Below are 18,239 nucleotides of genomic sequence, written 5' to 3'. Positions count from 1 at the left end.
ATATCTCTAGCCCAGGGCACATAATGGCAAAGCCAACAGTGCACTGAATTCAGAGATATGGACAGTACTGTCAGGAGGGGCGTTCCCAGCTAGACTATCAGGAATACACTTCTGATAGTATAGATGTATCAGTAACTGCACAAATATCCCTCGCCCCAGGGCACATAATGGCAAAGCCGACAGTGCACTGAATTTAGGGCACTCTTGGCTTTTCTTTCAGTATATAAAACCGAGAACATGAAAAGTCCTCTTTAAAGAGGACCTTTCACCATTTTGCCCACAGGCAGTTCTATATACTGCCGGAAAGCTGACAGTGCGCTGAGTTCAGCGCACTGTCAGCTTTCCCGATCTGGGCCCAGTGTGAAGAGCTTACGGTCCCGGTACCGTAGCTCTTCTATGGTCAGAAGGGCGTTTCTGACAGTTAGCCAGAGACGTCCTTCTTCACAGCACAGCCAATCGCGCTGTGCTGTGAGAGCCGGGAGGAACGCCCCCTCCCTCTGCTCACAGTACTCGTCCATAGACGAGCATTATCAGGGAGGGAGGGGGGCGTTCCTCCTCGCTCACACAGTACAGCGCGATTGGCTGTGCTGTGAAAAAGGACGTCTCTGGCTAACTGTCAGAAACGCCCTTCTGACCATAGAAGAGCTACGGTACCGGGACCGTAAGCTCTTCACACCGGGCCCAGATCGGGAAAGCCGACAGTGTGCTGAACTCAGCGCACTGTCAGCTTTCCGGCAGTATATAGAACTGCCTATGGGCAAAATGGTGAAAGGTCCTCTTTAAATGAGGTTGCTGTGAAATGGAAAGTTAAATTTTACTTTTTAAATATATTCTATTGTTTATTTAAATGAAGGTATGCATGGATGATAAATATTTGATAAAAATATTAGAGTATAACAAAGAGGACCTTATTTCTTTTTATTTCATTGTAATCACAGTAGAAAATGTGTTAAAGTTAACTCTAAATTCAATGATAAATGGCGCCCTACACATCCACTTATATACAATACCACTTTAATGAATGCATGTTCTATTTGAGATATACTGTACATAAATAGTTATTTATACTGAATAATTCCAGTATTTTTTCCAAATGTATATTCATGTAAAATTTTGTTTATTAACATAAAATTCTAGAAAATGAAGTCTGTATGCAGTGAAGTGGTACATAGAGTGTATAGTTAAGTGACCCACTGTAGAGGGACCTTATGAACTGAAAGAGTCTTGAGAACATCAGCGATGTTCAAAATGAGAAAACATATATTCAAATAATTTCAATTTAATTATATTACAGGAAGGGTTGAAGAAATACTTGGAAAAGGAAGTGAATCATTTAATCTAACTACCTCTAGTTAGAGAAAAGCTATAATTTACAACATAATAGATGTGTATACAATGTATGGCAATTTTCCATTAACTAAGGTTGCATGAAGCAAAATGCAGAGATTATTTTTGAGTGTTGTCATGATGTTTAAAGGTGTTATCCAGACTTTTTTCTAAATTGATGTCTTGTCCATAGAACAGGGCATCAATTTTAGATTGGTGGGGGGTTCAAATGCCAGAACCCCGCTGATCATCTGTATTCTGGTGTCAGTGCAAGCTGCATTGCTCACTCACTATACTTTTAATAGTGGCTGTAGTAGCTGTCAACAACATCTAACAGTCTCAGCCAATAGACCTTACAGTGCTAATGTTATATCTCTCTATATTATAAAAAATGAATTCTTGTCTGTCTGTCTGTCTGTTCTCTAATGCGAACCAAACGACTGGACCGATCTTCACCAAATTTGGTACAGAGATACTTCAGATATCCGGGAAGGTTTAAGACGAGACTCCAACTCGCTCGGACGTACCGTTGCTGAGATACAGCATTCCAAACACAATGCCCCCCCCCCTTAGCCAATACAAACCCGCAAGTCTTTCACTCATATTCCAACTGCAATACACACGGTCACTCCACATGCACAATACAACACTGATATCCAAACTGAGATACAGGCATCAGAGGATTAGATACACAGATCAGCATACAGTATCACACGCCAGATGATTAGATACACGAGTCTGCACACAGTCCCACACACCAGAGGATTAAATACACACTTCTGCACACAGTTCCACACGCCGAAGGATTAGATACACGCCTCTTCACACAATACCACACAGGCGAGGATTTGATAAGTGTGTGTGCACACAGTACCACACTTTGGATTAGATACATGCCTCTGCACACAGTACCACATGCCAGAGAATTAGATACGCGTCTCAGCACACAGTACCACACGGGGGAGGATTAGATACACACGTCTACACACAGTACCACATGCCATAGGATTAGATACGCACGTCTGCACACAGTACAACATGCCGGGGGATTGGATACGCGCATCTACACACAGTTCCACATGCCGTAGGATTAGATATGCGCCTCTTCACACAATACCACACAGGGGAGGATTAGATACACGTGTCTTCACACAGTTGTACATGCCATAGGATTAGATACACGCATCTGCACACAGTATCACATGCCGTAGGATTAGATATGCGCGTCTACACACAGTACCACATGTCGTAGGATTAGATATGCATGTCTGCACACAGTACCACATGCCGTAGGATTAGATACGTGCGTCTACACACAGTTCCACACGCTGTAGGATTAGACACGCGCCTCTTCACACAATACCACACAGGGGAGGATTAAATACGCGCATCTGCACACAGTACCACACGCCAGAGGATTAGATACGTGCGTCTGTACACAGTACCAAATTCCGTAGGATTAGATACGCGCATCTGCCCACAGTACCACATGCCGTAGGATTAGATACCCACGTATACACACAGTTCCACATGCCGTAGGATTAGATATGCGCCTCTTCACACAATACCACACAGGGGAGGATTATATACGTGCATCTGCACACAGTACCACACGACCGAGGGTTAGATGTGCGCGTCTGCACACAGTTACACACGCTGAAGGATTAGATACGTGTGTCTGCTCTAAGTACTACACGAGAGATGATCTGTCATAATCGATTTTAAAAATTATATGAGACCGCTAAATGACATAGAATCACAAAACCACCAGTATGCTATTGTGCAGCTGGGGTCCAGGGTTTCAAAAGTCATAGCTGAAAACTTTGAGACTGACACAAATTTTATTTTTCGCAAAGTTTGTTGCTTCAGTGTTTTAGATCTTGTAGCCAGATATTTGTATGGTATACTGAAGTATAGTATACAGTAGACAATCTTCCCAGGAGTGGATGACATAGCCAATTAAACCCAAGCTTAGACCATGACCATGCTCAGAGTAGTTGCAAAAATTAAAGGTGCTATATCAAAGACACTGAAGGTCTCAGTATGTTAAATGTTTAAATTCATAGCAGTATAAAGGGATTGGCATGGCTTGTTTGAAAGGGTTGGCAGGGAAAATCTTTTTTTTCTAAAACGAACATGGAAGCTCAATTTAAATGTGCAAAGATATATATGAACAAACCACAAGGCTTCAGGGACAATGATCTGTGGAGAGACAAGACCAAAATGGAGATGTTTGGTCGTAATGCAGTGTTATGTTTGGCACAAAAGCCTCATACCAAGCATGGTGGAGGAGAGGTGATGATTTGGACTTGCATTGCAATCACAGGACTCAGGAACCTTGTAGTCAAACAGTCAACCATGAACCCCTCTGTATACCAAAGTATTCTAGAGTCAAATGTGAGGCCTTCTATCCAACAGTTAAAGCTTGGCTGAACCTGCTACATGCAAAAGGACAATAATCCAAAGCACACAAATGAGTCTACAAACAAATTGGCTGAAAAGAAAGAGGATCAAGGAGTTTCAATGGCCCGATCAAGCTAATACTTGAACCCATCTGAAAGGCAGTGGACCTGAAGAGTACATAAGAGTACATAAGGTACATAAACAAATGCCAACAAACCTCAATGAACTGAAGCAAAGTTGTAAAGAAGAAAGGGCAAAAATTCCTACAGTAAGATGAGAGAGACCAATAAAATCGGAACAAGACAGAATATTATTATTGCTGATAAAGGTGGTTTTTACAATTTAGTCATTTATCGGGTGGGCTTCGTTTTTCACACATGGATTTTCCATTATGGCTCCATTTTTATTAACTAAATAATGAAGAAGTGGATCTTTTTTATGTTAAAATTTTATCTAAGGGGGAGTTCACACGGAGTAACGTGCCGCGTGATGTGGCACGTATACGGCGTGTGAGACTTTGAGCGCTGTATATGCTCCCATTGATTTCAATGGGAGCCGGGATCGTATATGCGGCGTTATTTTGCGGCCGTGATTTTGCAAAATCACAACCGCAAAATAACGCCGCGTATACGATCACGGCTCCCATTGAAATCAATGGGAGCGTATACGGCGCTCAAAGTCTCACACTCCGTATACATGCCACATCACGCGGCACGTTACTCCATGTGAACTCCCCCTAAAGTAGCCAAATGTAGTTCTCTGATGTTTAACCGGTTAAGGACCAAGCCCAAAAGTATGTTAAAGACCAGGCCTCTTTTTTCAAAACTGACATGTGTCACTTTAAATGGCAATAACTTTGAGACGCTTTAACTTACACAAATGATTTTGAGATTGTTTTTTTCGTAACACATTATACTTCATGTTAGTGGTAAACACTAATCAATATTTTTGCATTTATTTATAAAAAAAACTAGGAAATTTGATGGAAATTTGAAAAAAATTGCAATTTTCAAAATGTGAAATTCTCTGCTTTTCAGGCAGATAGTCATACCATCCAAATACATGAATAAATATTATCTCTCATATCTCTGCTTTATATTGGCATCATATTTTGATTGCCTTTTAATTTATTTTGGACGTCACAAGGCTTACAAGTGTAACAGCGATTTTCCAGATTTACAAGAAAATTCTCCAAACCAATTTTTTAGGGACCACTTCAGTTCTGAAAGTAATTATAAAGGCCTGTATAATAGAAACCCCCATAAATTACCCCATTTTCAAAACTGCACCCCTCAAATTATTCAAAACAGCATTTGGGATGTTTGTTAACCCTTTAAGCATTTCATAGGAATAAAAATAATATGGCAGTGAAATTTAGACATTTCATTTTTTTTCACTAATACATTCATTTAGACCTAAAATTAACACATTCACAAAGGGTTAAAGGAGAAAATGCATCTGACAGTTTATTGTGCAATTTCTCCCGTGCACAGAAATACCCCACATGTGAGTGTAAACTGATTTTTGGGCACACGGCAGTGCATGGAAGGGAAGGAGCGACACTGGGTGTTTGAACAGCAGATTTTGCTGGAATAATTTTCAGCGCCATGCCTTATTTGCAGAGACCCTAGAGTACCAAAACAATGGAAACCCCCCAAAAGTGACCCCATTTTAGAATCCACACCCCTCACAGAATTCATCAAGTGGTATAGTCAGCATTTAGACCCTACAGTTGTTTCACAGATTTTACTAACATTGGGATGTGTAAATGAAAAATTACTAAAATGTCACTTTATCTCCAAAGTTTTCATTTTCACAAGGGGTTAAAGGAGTAAAAGCCCCCCACAGTTTGTTAAACAATTTCTCCTGAACACGGCAATACCCCATATGTGGCTATAATCTGCTGTATGGGAACATGGCGGGGCTCAGAATGGAAGGAGCGCTATTTTGCTTTTGGATGGCAGATTTTGCTGGAATTATTTTCAGGTGCCATGTCGCATTAGCAGAGCCCCTAGAGTACCAATACAGTGGAAACCCCCTAAAAGTGACCCCATTTGGGAAACTACACCCCCCACAGAACATATTAAAGGGTAGAGTGAGCATTTTGACCCTACAGCTGTTTCACAGATTTTATTAACATTGGGCCATGAAAATGAAAAATTACTTTTTTTCCAACAAACTGTCAATTTAGCCCCAAATTTTTAATTTTCAGAAGAGGATAAAGGAGAAAAAGCTCCCTAAAGTTCGTTACACAATTTCTCCTGAACACAGAAATGCCCCATATGGGGTCATAATCTGCTGTATGGGAACATGGCGGGGCTCAGAATGGAAAGATTGCTATTTGGCTTTTGAAGGGCAGATTTTGCTGGAATATTTTTCAGGTCCCATGTCGCATTTGCAGAGCCCCTAAAGTACCAATACAGTGGAAACCCCCTATAAGTGACCCCATTTTGGAAACTACACCCCTCATAGAATTTATCTAGAGTGAGTATTTTGGCCTCACAGGTGTTTCACAGATTTTATTAACATTGGGACGTGAAAATGAAAAATTACTTTTTTTCCCAATAAATCGTCCATTTAGCGCCATAGTTTTAATTTTGCAAATAGTTTAAGAATTAAAAGCCCCCCACAGTTTGTTACACAATTTCTTCTGAACACGGCAATACCCCATATGTGGCCAAAATCTGCTGTATGGGTACATGGTGGGGCTCAGAATGGAAAGAGTGCTATTTGGATTTTGGAGGGCATATGTTGCTGGAATAGTTTTCAGGGGCCATGTCGCATTTGCAGAGCCCCTAAAGTATCAATACAATGGAAACCCCTCAAAAGTGACCCCATTTTAGAAACTACACCTGTCAAGGAATGTATCAAGGGGTATTATCATTTTGAGGCTAAAATGCTTCCCAAAAATTAATGTACAAAATGAAAATTGAAATTTTTAAAAATATGCCATTTCGGTGCCCAATACGTTGCACCCACTTTGTGTTGTCAGAGACCTGCACTCCTAAAACTATTAAGTGGGCCATCCCGGGGGTCAAAAAAATTATATATGTGGGTGTAAACTGCTGCTTGGGCACACAGCAGGGCTCAGAAGGGAAGGACCACTGTGTGTTTTAGCTTTTGGGGTACAGATTTAGAGGGACTTTCTGGGCACCATGTTGTTTTTGCAGAGCCCTGGAGGTGCCAGTAAACTGGAATTCACCAAGAAGTGACCCCATTTTGTAGGGGCAATTTTAGGGTCTCTGCAAATGTGACATGGTGTCCAAAAACGAAGAATCTAAATCTGCACTCCAAAAGCACATATTGCTCCTTCACATCTGCACCCTGCTGGGTACCCAAATAGCAGTGTATGCCCACATGTATGACACTGGTGTACCCCGGATAACGGACTTAATGCCATATGTGGGTAGAAATGGCTGTTTGGGCACAGCCGGGGACAGAAGGGAAGGAGCGCTATTTTGGTTTTTGGAGCACAGTTTGGTTTTTGGACGTCATGCCACTTTTGCAAAGCCCCTGAATTGCCAATAAAGTGGAATCCGCAGACATGTCACCCTATTTTGGACAATACCCCACTGATGGGATTTATCAAGTGGTGTAGCGAGAATTTCTAACCCTTGAGTGTTGCATTTATTTAGTTTCCAGAAATGAAATCGCAACTGATAGAGAAGTTAAAAATGAAAATTTTACAGATTTGCCATTTCAGTGTGCAACATGTTGTGCCCGACTTATGTCAGCAGAGACACTCCAAAAACTGTTAAACGGGTATCCTGGGCACAACAGCTTTTAGAGCGTTCATCTCGGATACAAGTCGGGCACAACATATTACGCACTGAAATGACATATTCCTGGAAAAATGGCCATTTTCACCTCTCACAATCAGCTGCGTATTCATTTATGGATAATACGTTATAGCAACACCTGGGGGTTAAAAATGCTCTCTGTACCCCTGGATAAATCCTTCAGGGGTGCAGTTTCCAAAATAACGTCTCATATCTGGGGATTCCACTTTACTGGCGTTTCAGCTCTGCAAAAGTGTCATGGCATCCAAAAACCAAACCGTCTGTGCTCCAAAAACCAAATGACCCTTCTTCCCTTCTGTGTCCGGCTGTGCCCTAATATCAGTTTATACCCACATATGACATTACGTCCGTTATCCTGGGTACACCAGTGTCATACATGTGTCATACATGTGTCATAAACTGCAGTTTGGGCGCACAGCAGGGCGCAGAAGGGAAGGAGCGCTATGCGGCTTTTGGAGTACAGATTCAGATGTTTGGTATCTGAGCGCCATGTCATGTTTGTAGAGCCTGTAAGGTACCAGAAAAGTGGATTCTCCAAAGGAGTGACCTAATTTTGAAAACTGCACCCCTCAAAGAATTTATCAGGGGGTGTAGTGAGTATTAGTATCCCGGACGTGACTGCACAGCGGATGGCGAAAAGAGGGAATATATAAGCAGTGCGGAGGACATTGCAGACACCAAATTCCCTACTATGTCCCCGTAGCTCCTATGATTGGGGGAGTCACTCTGGGGGTCACTTTAGGGGTCACTTCTGGTGTCTGTTCCCTCATAAGGTGTAAATCTGGGGTGTCCCCTGATATCCGCACACACAGTTTATATATTCCCTTCCTGACGCAGCCAGTTGTGTTCAAATAATTTGGCGATTTTTGCGGACTTTTGTCTTCACATTGCTAGATGCTATATTTTCTTTATTTTTCTGGTGACGCGGCCATATAAGGGCTTGTTGTTTGCGGGAAAAGATGCATTTTGTAATGACACCGTTTTTGGGTGTCTACATCTTATTGAATACATTTTATTAACCCTTTTTTTCTGGATTTAGAAAAAAAAAATCAATCCTGGCATTGAGTTTTACTTTTTTAATTTTACACCATGCAGCGTACAGTAAAAGTAACATATTCCCTTTATTCTGCGGGTCGGTACAGTTACGGAGATACCTCATTTATATTATTTTTTTATGTGTTACTAGTTTTGCAGAGGAAAAATACATTTGGGGACATAAATCAATGTTTTTTACATCGCATCTTCTAAGAGGCGTAACATTTTTATTTTTTGGTTGACAGTGTTGGTTGAGGGCTTATTTTTTGCGGGACAACCTGCGCTTTTTATTGGTACTGTTGTTGGATGCGTATGACTTTTTGATCACTTTTTATAGCATATTTTGTATGGTGAGATGGCGAAAAATCATTACTTCCGGCGATTTTTTTCCGGTTTTTTTTTTCCGGCGTTCGCCGTGTACATTAAATATTATTTCAGTTTTATTGTACAGATTGTTACGGACGCGACAATACCAAATATGCATTGTTTTTATTACTTTTTAGTTCTTTTTTTATATAATTCATTTTCTATAGAGAAAAAGGGATTTTTGGGCTTTATAACTTTATTAATATTTTTCATACACTTCATTTTATTTTTTTTTTCATTTTTTTTTACTTTTTCATGTGTCCATTTAGGACACTTCAATCAGCAATACTTTGCTGATATAGAATGCCATGTGAGACACAGCATGCAGGTGTCCCACATGGCATTCCGTAGCAGGATGTCAGGCTGTGTAGACGCACAGCCTGACATCAGAAGGTCCTGGCAGGATCACCAGGTATGTGGGGGCTCTGGGCAGTCTGGGGTCACTGGCCAGACCCCAGACTACCTTTTACTGCTATCGGCTCCCTCCGATCTCGCCGCGGGGGGTGCCGATCAGCTTCAATTGTCGGCGGATGCCTTTCGATCGCGCCGTGATGTTTCACGGCGCGATCGAAAGGGTTAAAACGTCCAGTCAGACTCAGTTCCGACTGGACGTTATTGAGGAAGGGGTTAGGTGTTAGTAACACCTAACCCCCGTCCTCCCCGCACCCCTCCCCCCGCGAAATAGGTACCTAAAGACAGGACGTATTTTGACAATAGTCCGGTCTTTAGGTACCTGGACCGCAGGCCATAAATTTACGTACGGCGGTCCTTAACCGGTTAAAGTATAAGATGTGCAAAAATCTCTTAAAATCTTGTAATCTCTTACTGCAAAATCTTTAAATATACGGCATAAAATATGGCATAATAGTGATAGGCTGAAGTTTAGGCCTAGTGTATAGAACAAAACCATGTAGATGGTCTGCTTGCACAGTGTATTAATATATTTACTATATTAATATTCTGCACAGACTGCTCTATTGGATTAATTAAATTTACATAATATATTATCAGATATTGAATTAAATAAAATCTTCATGCACAAATCCTTTTCACCAGCGTTTGTTCTCTTAATACAATTAGATCCTTTTCAGACTTTCTTGATGTATTGTTCAGATCATGTCCTTGCACATATTAAGCTTTCCCTAAGACTAGTGAAAACCAATCCATTTCCATTTAGTTTAAGTCTCAGCTGACTCAGTCCCAAGATTTTATTCAGTCTGCATAAATTAGCTTCAAATCTGAGTTTAAATTGGTTGCTGCCTACAATGATTTGAATTTCTTTTAGGAAGGATCTAGAAGTATGGACATCCAGTAGTCATCCCTTTGCTGGATACTAGTGATATGCATGTTGTTTTGTAAGTAACAAAGCATGCAACTTGCCATGCTTGACAGTGTGTACATGGATCCAGGGACCTGCTGTGGTTGGTCTTAGCCAGCGTCGTTGTCATCATCATCATCATCATCATCATCATCATCATCATCACCACATAAATTAGAGTCAGCCTTATCCCCTAACTATGAAATATCAACATGTTCCCCAACATGTTCCCCTACACCCACAGCAAAGTCCTCCTGCTCCTCAAGTTTAGGATCAACACAACAAAGACCCAATTTGTCATCCAGTTCCTTTTACTTGTAAGATTTTGGATCTCAAACAAAATGAAGGCAGTGACCAAAAAGTGGATTAATTTCTAGATTTAGCAACCCAAATCACGTTAAAAGTACAAAACCTTCACATCATCCTATTTTATGTGGCAAAAAAGAATTCAAAGCAGGATTATTATATTTGATATCAACAAATGTTTAAATGTAAACCTGCGGCGTGTCATCAATGTTAAAACAATTTTACCTTTTCTGAGAGCTACCAGAGCATTGTATTGTCCGAGAAAATATTCAAGCAAGGCGTCTTGGCATGAGATTTTCCACTAGACTTTCAATACTTTTTCTAGAAGAGATGACGTGTTTGAAAAGCAATCTCCTATAGAGATAAGCAAAATGTTTCTTTATAAATATCAGTGTTTCACAGCTGGCAGTGGACGCATTCAGAAGCCAGAACTCTATTGAGTTTTATACTACAAGTTTAAAAATGAAGAAAACTGTAGCAAATACAGTTTCACCTGAATAAATGTGTTTTATGTAATTTCAGAGTTCTGAAAATCACAAGAAGGAGTAAGCTAGTTATCCCTGATAAGGATGTTTAATAAATGGGTAATGTCTCATTCATAAGGCTGTATTGTGGCTCTGTGTTGCATTGATCTGTTACTTGGCACCTTTAGAAATCAATGGGCTCATGCAATACCTCTATTTCATATAATGCGCTAAATAGTTTTTTCTTGTGGACCTATGCAGAAATATGGCAAATACAATCAGGTGTTACGGTGACAATAAAAAAGGGAAAATGGTAGTTCCCAACATCCCATTATTCTTATAACAAGAAGAAAGAGATTAACTCTGGAGAAGGAACACATCTGTCTGATGCCCTACAAGTAAGGAACCTCTCTGCTAAACATTTTACACCATGTCACTTGGAGATTTAAGGTTGAGCTTAAGTTATTCTCTACTGTAGCTAATTGTAACTTCTCTGCGCCACCCTCCACTCGCACGCTGAGGTGCCGAAGGCGAGTTCAGTTTGATTCTTTGCTTAGAGTTTTTCATTGCACTGTGTGAACACTGTTCTATTACTTCTCCTCTGAAATTGAATTTCCACCACACCCATCTCCTGCACCTTGTTTTGCTTTGTTCATCAAATAGTTAATTCTAGCTTTGCCTGTGTGATTGACAGTCTGTCTACCAATCAAGTCTAGAGCGGGTTCTGGGCTTCATATATACAGGCCATCAGTCCACACAGGCTTGTTGGCTATTGTGACTCTGTTCTTAGACTTTGTCCCTGCTAAGCGCCCCTTCTGCTACTATTATATTACTGACCTCTGACCCTTGGCTTCCCTTGTGACTATTCTCTTGGATTACGATTTTGTATTGCATTGCTTGACTGTTACTGGACCCTTGACTAGCTGACCTCCCTTTTTTGTTGTTTGTCTTGTCTGTGTTGTCACTTATATAGGAAGGGCTTGTCAACCAGTTGTCACCTGTTGCTTAGAACAGGACTATCAAGCAGGAAGGTACAGCAGGGGGTTTCAGCTTAGGGCTCATTGTCTTGTTGTGCCCCTCACCCAGGGTTCACCAGCAGCTTCTGGGAAATTGCTCCTCTAGCAATTACTTATACCTATGTTACCATTTTTTTATTTTTTATTTTCTCATTTGGGTCATTCCATATCAAGTGATCCAAATATGAATATTTTTTGTACCTGACATCTTTAGATTTTTTTTTATTTTTATGAAGTACAACCTACGGTAAGTTAATTACAAATAAAAAGTTTAGAATTTTTTTCTTCATCCGTTAATTTTTTACAGACTGGTATGGCTTTACATTTTTTATCACATCTCAGGCTAGAATTAAGATATAGAGGTGGGAGAGGCATCATTTTTCTCAGAACGGTCCCGGCTTTCATTTGATATGTCACAATATGATGTTTCTCTATATTTTGTTACATTTTCATCCCAATTATATGTTAACAAGATTAAAAGAACCAAAATTTTTAACACCTATTTCTATATGTAACATTTTTTAAAATTTTATCACTAAACATGTAATTTATTAAGAAGAATAGTACAGTAGTAAAATAATCATTCTATAAAATATGAACTAATCAAACAATTAATGGGACGTATTTAAACTACTGGCCTTTTATCATCAATTTGTCCCTTCTAGTGAGTGAAATGTAATCTTGTCCATAAGAGCTTATTAGCAATGTGTCACAGAGTATGTCCGGCCTGTCATGGTTTTCGGCTCCACCTGAGTTAAAAGGATTCAATCATTAAAATGACATTTCTTCTCCCTAACACGTAGGAATAGCCTTAAGAAAGGCTATTCTTCTCCTACCTTTAGATGTGTTCTCCGCGCCGCCGTTCGGTAGAAATCCTGGTTTTCTTCTGTATGCAAATGAGTTCTCTCGCAGCACTGGGGGCGGTTCTCAGTGCTCAAACAGCACTGGGGGCGTCCTCAATGCTGCGAGAAAACTCTCCAGCGCTGCCTCCATCTTTGCCTGGAACGGCCTCTCCCTGCGTCTTCTTCTGGAGCTGGTTTCAAACTTCTGGGCATGCGCAGTTGGCTCTGCCGTTGGGCCTCGGGCAGAGCCGACTGCACATGCCAGCAGCCATTTTCATGTGGCCGCTTACCCCAGCTTACTGTGTAATCAGCCACATGAAAATGGCCATTTACACCAGTTTACTGTCTAAGCAGCCACAGGAAAATTGCTGCGGCATTCGCAGATGGCTCTACCCAAGGCCCGACAGCAGAGCCCACTGCGCATGCTCAGAAGTTTGAAGACAGTGCCTGAAGAAGGGAGAAAAAATGTCATTTTAATAATTGAATCCATTTAATATCTGATTTTTGTTAAGTTTTAAAATGTCTGGTTTTCTTGGATACACATAGGATGGTGCTGGACTAGAAGGAGGCAAAAAAAGTCAATTCTACATCTTCCCTTTGATGGGGTCTCCTTCCTGTAACTGATGTAACTGAAACTCTCCCTAAGGATAGACGTTATCCCCATAATCTGGTCTCTCAACCTCTCACTTAAACCAAATCAATTCTCTCTAGGCTGCGCTGATGAAGTCCAAAGAGACAGAAATGGTGCCGTCTGTAGCTGAGAAATTGATTTGGTTATAACCTCGCATCATGCAGTGAAGACTTTTGGGAAGTCGGGCATGTTGTTCAGGGTGCTTGCTATAGAGGGCAGCATAACAGAGGCACTGTCTCCCTGTTTACATCTTGGCAGACAGATTTGCATATTCTTCCCATGTCTATCCCTGTTCATTCTCAGGTTGAGCCCTAACAAAGCTTTCTCCTCTGTCCTCTCCTGCTTCTAAGGTAGGGTTCACTCTACCGTTGGTGTCTGTTCCCCAAAAACAGACACCTATCATAACGGACACAAACGGAAAAGAACTGATGGCTATCAGTTAGTGTCCGTTATATGTCCATTGCCCATAGACCTCAATAGTAAAAAAAACCCCAAAAAAGGGACACTTACTGCCCGTTTTTTTTTCGAACGGACAGAAAAGTCCTGCATGTAGGATTTTTTGTCCGCTTGAAAAAACGGACATTGTTGTAAATGGACACTAAAGGACACATGATAAAATCCCAGTGAAATGAATGGAAATTGCAAAAGGACCTGCTAGTGTATGTTGCTAAAATCTTGTACGGACAATAACCATGGACACTGCCGAGCGAACACCAACGGTAGTGTGAATGCCCCCCAAGCTGTAACATAATAAAATAATACAGTAATATCTGAAAATCACGGGTTATTTGGTTAATCTAGACCCCACACTTTTAGACCACAGGCTGAACAGATATGAATACAAGATTTTTGAATCAACACTGTAATAGTTATACTTCAAAATATGATCCCATCGCAATCCCAACTTGAATTTTTGTACAAATGTGGCTAGGAGCATAGCAGGCACATGTGCATTTTTGGAAATTTTTAAATTGAAGTTTTTTTTTCGGAAATGCGTTTTAAAATTTTGTGTTTGTGTTCGCATGGGTAAAATATTAACAAAGATACTCTTGAGACATATCTGGTGAAAGCCTGGACAGTTCTGAGTAGAATTGTGTTCATTTTGTTTCTCTATCTTTTTTCTATCCTGAGTTATGAGTAGAAATGTAAAGGCAGGCAACACGGAAAATCACACTTTTTCTGAACATTGAAAATCAATTAAAAATCAAATACAATTTCTAGAATTTTTTTCCCTTCACATTTTGCATTCTCTGACACACTATTAACAAATAACAAAATCTCAAAAGAATTAAAAATATATTATTATTTTATACAATGTACTGAGAATCTGGAAAAAAAATTCAGAATAGGTTGAATTTGAAGAACAAATGTGCAACTTTCTTATGCATTCACTCTGCAGCCAAAATTAAATGTCATCTGTATTCTATGTTTCAATACCATTCCAAGGATACCAAATTTACACAGTCCAGTCACATTAATGTGATCACCTGTCAAAATCCAGAATAAGCACCTTTCGCAGAGCGGACCACTCGAGACATGCAGGAAGAGAGGGGATGTTGTGATGATATTCAATGGGATATTGAGCCATGCCGACTCCAGTGTCGTGGCCAGCTGCGCTAGGTTACACAGTTGAGCATCCATGGTGCGAACAACCCAATCGAGTTGGTCCCACAGATTCTCGATTGGGTTCAAGTCCGGGAATTTGCTGGCCAAGGGAGTACGGTAAACTCATCCTGGTGCTCCTCGAACCACACATGTACACTGCGAGCTTTATGACACGTTGCATTGTCCTGCTGGTCGATGCCATCATCTTGAGGAAAAACAATTCGCATGTAGGGCTGAACATGGTCCGCAAGGATAGATGCAGACATCTATCATGTCTTCCACAATGATGAGTGCACCCAGATGGTTGATGACATGTGCTTTCTGCGACTGGTTATTTCACGTTGCCGTCAAAAGTAGGCAGTGATCACATTAATGTGACTGGACTGTCTATATGGTTTAAGTTACATTTTAACTCCTTAACAAAAATCTAAAACTTTGCAAAAATTTTTTTGTAAAAGTCACCATATTCTGACACCTAAATTTTTTGGATTTCCATGTACAGGGATGCATAAGGCGTCTTTTTTTATGGACCAGGTGTACTTTTTAGGTATACAATTTTTACACAAATTTTTTTCAGAGACAAAACTGAAAAAACAGCGGTTTGGAACTTTTGATTTTTTTTTCCTGCTAAAGCGTTTACGGGAAAAATATTTTTAGGAGTTTGTAGACAGGGCATGTTCGGACACAGGGATACCTTATGTATATGTGTTTTACGGTAATGTTTTACTTTTATATATATATATTCTAAGGAAAGAGGTGTGTTTATTTAAACTTTTAGGGTTTTTTGTTTACATTATTTAAAACTTTTTATTTATTTATTTTACTATTCTATCTAAGTCCTCTTAGGGGGCTTGAACCTGCAATCGTTTACATAGCTATATCATTTCACTACATAGCTATTGAGGCTTCAGAAGACCCCGCGGTTGTCAAAAGAATAGTTCGGCTCCAAGAGGCTATTTTTTTTTTTTTACTTGGGTGGAGGCACGGATTGCTCTGGTGGCCACACTGCAAGTTCCACTATGAAATTAGAAAAAAATATATAGATTTTGTGATATATCAAAAATGTGAAAATCTATATTTCTTTAGAAAAACAAACATACTCCATATGCACGTTACCCTGTTTATTCAAAATAGTTCCTTTTACAATTAATTCATTTAAATTGAAAACAGGGTTAAAGTATGTATGCAAAAAAGAAGCCTATACCTGAGAAAGTAACATTTCTGCATAGATTAGTAAAAATAGAAATATTCATTTTAGAATGTCGTTTTTAACCAATCCTTAATATATAACCTCTGACACTCAAAACTTTCCACTGTGCATATATCTATTGAAAAATGTCATTTTATCTTTGTTTTTAAAGCATCAGACTAACCTCAGCCTTAACATTTAGGTAATAAGCTGCTGTTGGTTGAGATATTTGAATGTCTAGAATATTCAGATTTACAGTATTTTAGATTTTCTCCTGTAACTTTTCAAAAAGTTCAATAAGTCATAAAGTAGTATACTTATTTTATTAGATTTGTCTTTGTTGAGAATACAATAGAAAATGTATCTACAGATTTGAGACCTAAAGGTTTAAACACACTGTGGCGGATTTATTAAGGCTGGCACTTTGCATGCTAATCGTAATAAAGGCCTCTGACAGGCGCAAGGCATATCTGATTTATGAAGAGGCTCCAACCTCTTCATATCTTAGACACATGCCCATTACAAACTGATGTAGATTTGACTTAGAATTCACACCAGAAAACTGCGGTGAGTTTGAATAAATATGTTGGGCCAAGGCATTCCAACCTTAGCCCATACCACTCCAACCACATTCGCACAATGTAGCGAGCAAGGCACAGAACAAGGGTTGTGGTGCATGCTTGGCTCAAGAAATGACAATATCATCCCTTTAAACCAGAAAACTGTCACTCATTTATTAATGTATTATTATTATTATTATTATTATTATTATGTCAGTTCATCATAAAAACTAGATTAGGTAGAAAACAAAATGGTGTGTTATTATCCAATATACCTTTTGAATAGTATTTTTACACAGATTTTCTATTGTGAATAGGACTGATCTTGGGCTCCGACCAGGAATACCATCTGGTTTGTCATCAACTGAGAAAAGATATAGCAAAACTGACACCCGTCTCCACTCACTAATAGGATAGGGTAAACCCCCTCCCTAATGAATGTACAATCACACTCCCAAACAAACGGTAGATTGCAAGGAAAACTGTATGTTCCACTACTCTGAATTATTCCAAGAATATAATCCACAGCTATAGGAGAGTGGTTAGATAGATGCCTAGGCTCAGTATTGCGATAAACTAATGAGCCTAAATTACATCCCAATAATAAATACAGGTGCAACTGGAAGAGCATTATAGCTCTGAATTAAATTAATAACAAATAGTAGCCATCGTAAGTTATATACCCAATAACCCTTATATAAGACAGCAAAAGATACCATATAATTTCAGAATGGATATCGTTGCTGCTACCAATACAGGTTCAACCCCACAATCACCGTCAGGGTATGAAAATTATGTAAGGACGATACAATCTAACTCCTCCTGTTGGGTGTAACCCTTCTCAGTAGGTCCTATACAGGGTGTCAGTTTTGTTATGTGTGTGTATGTTTTAGCCTAAGGGCAAATAATAAAAGTTATATTTTAACAGTATTTATACCAATACCATCAGCGAGGCTGGGAAGAAATTGAATAGTGGTTGATTAGTACCCCTGTGAAGAGAAAAGATATAGCTTTTTTTAGCTTCAAAATGGTTAATATAGGCCTCCTCATTTGGTTCCTTAACACCTTGGATTACTTCCTCCAGGCTGGACAGAATAGCTAACACTGCAGATGCCATTATGAGACCATTCGCTGCAATGCCCAATAAAGGTGTCTCCTGTCCTCCTGCACACACACAATGGAACTGCTCTTAATACCACTGACACATTCAGACTAGGGGATAGTACTCCTAAAGGTGCTGCAAGTTGTTACCTGTAGCATATTTCTGAGCAAGCCTCTCCTCACATGCATACACAGGCCCAGGCAGTCTCATGTTAAAGGATCAAAGGGCATAATGCACTACATCAAGTCACCCACCAGTAATGATCTTATCATAGGT

The sequence above is a fragment of the Leptodactylus fuscus genome, chromosome 3 (genome assembly GCF_031893055.1).
Source record: "Leptodactylus fuscus isolate aLepFus1 chromosome 3, aLepFus1.hap2, whole genome shotgun sequence".
NCBI classification, from domain to species: Eukaryota; Metazoa; Chordata; class Amphibia; order Anura; family Leptodactylidae; genus Leptodactylus; species Leptodactylus fuscus.
The sequence above is the reverse complement of the archived record's forward strand: the minus strand, read 5'-3'. Positions refer to the sequence as shown.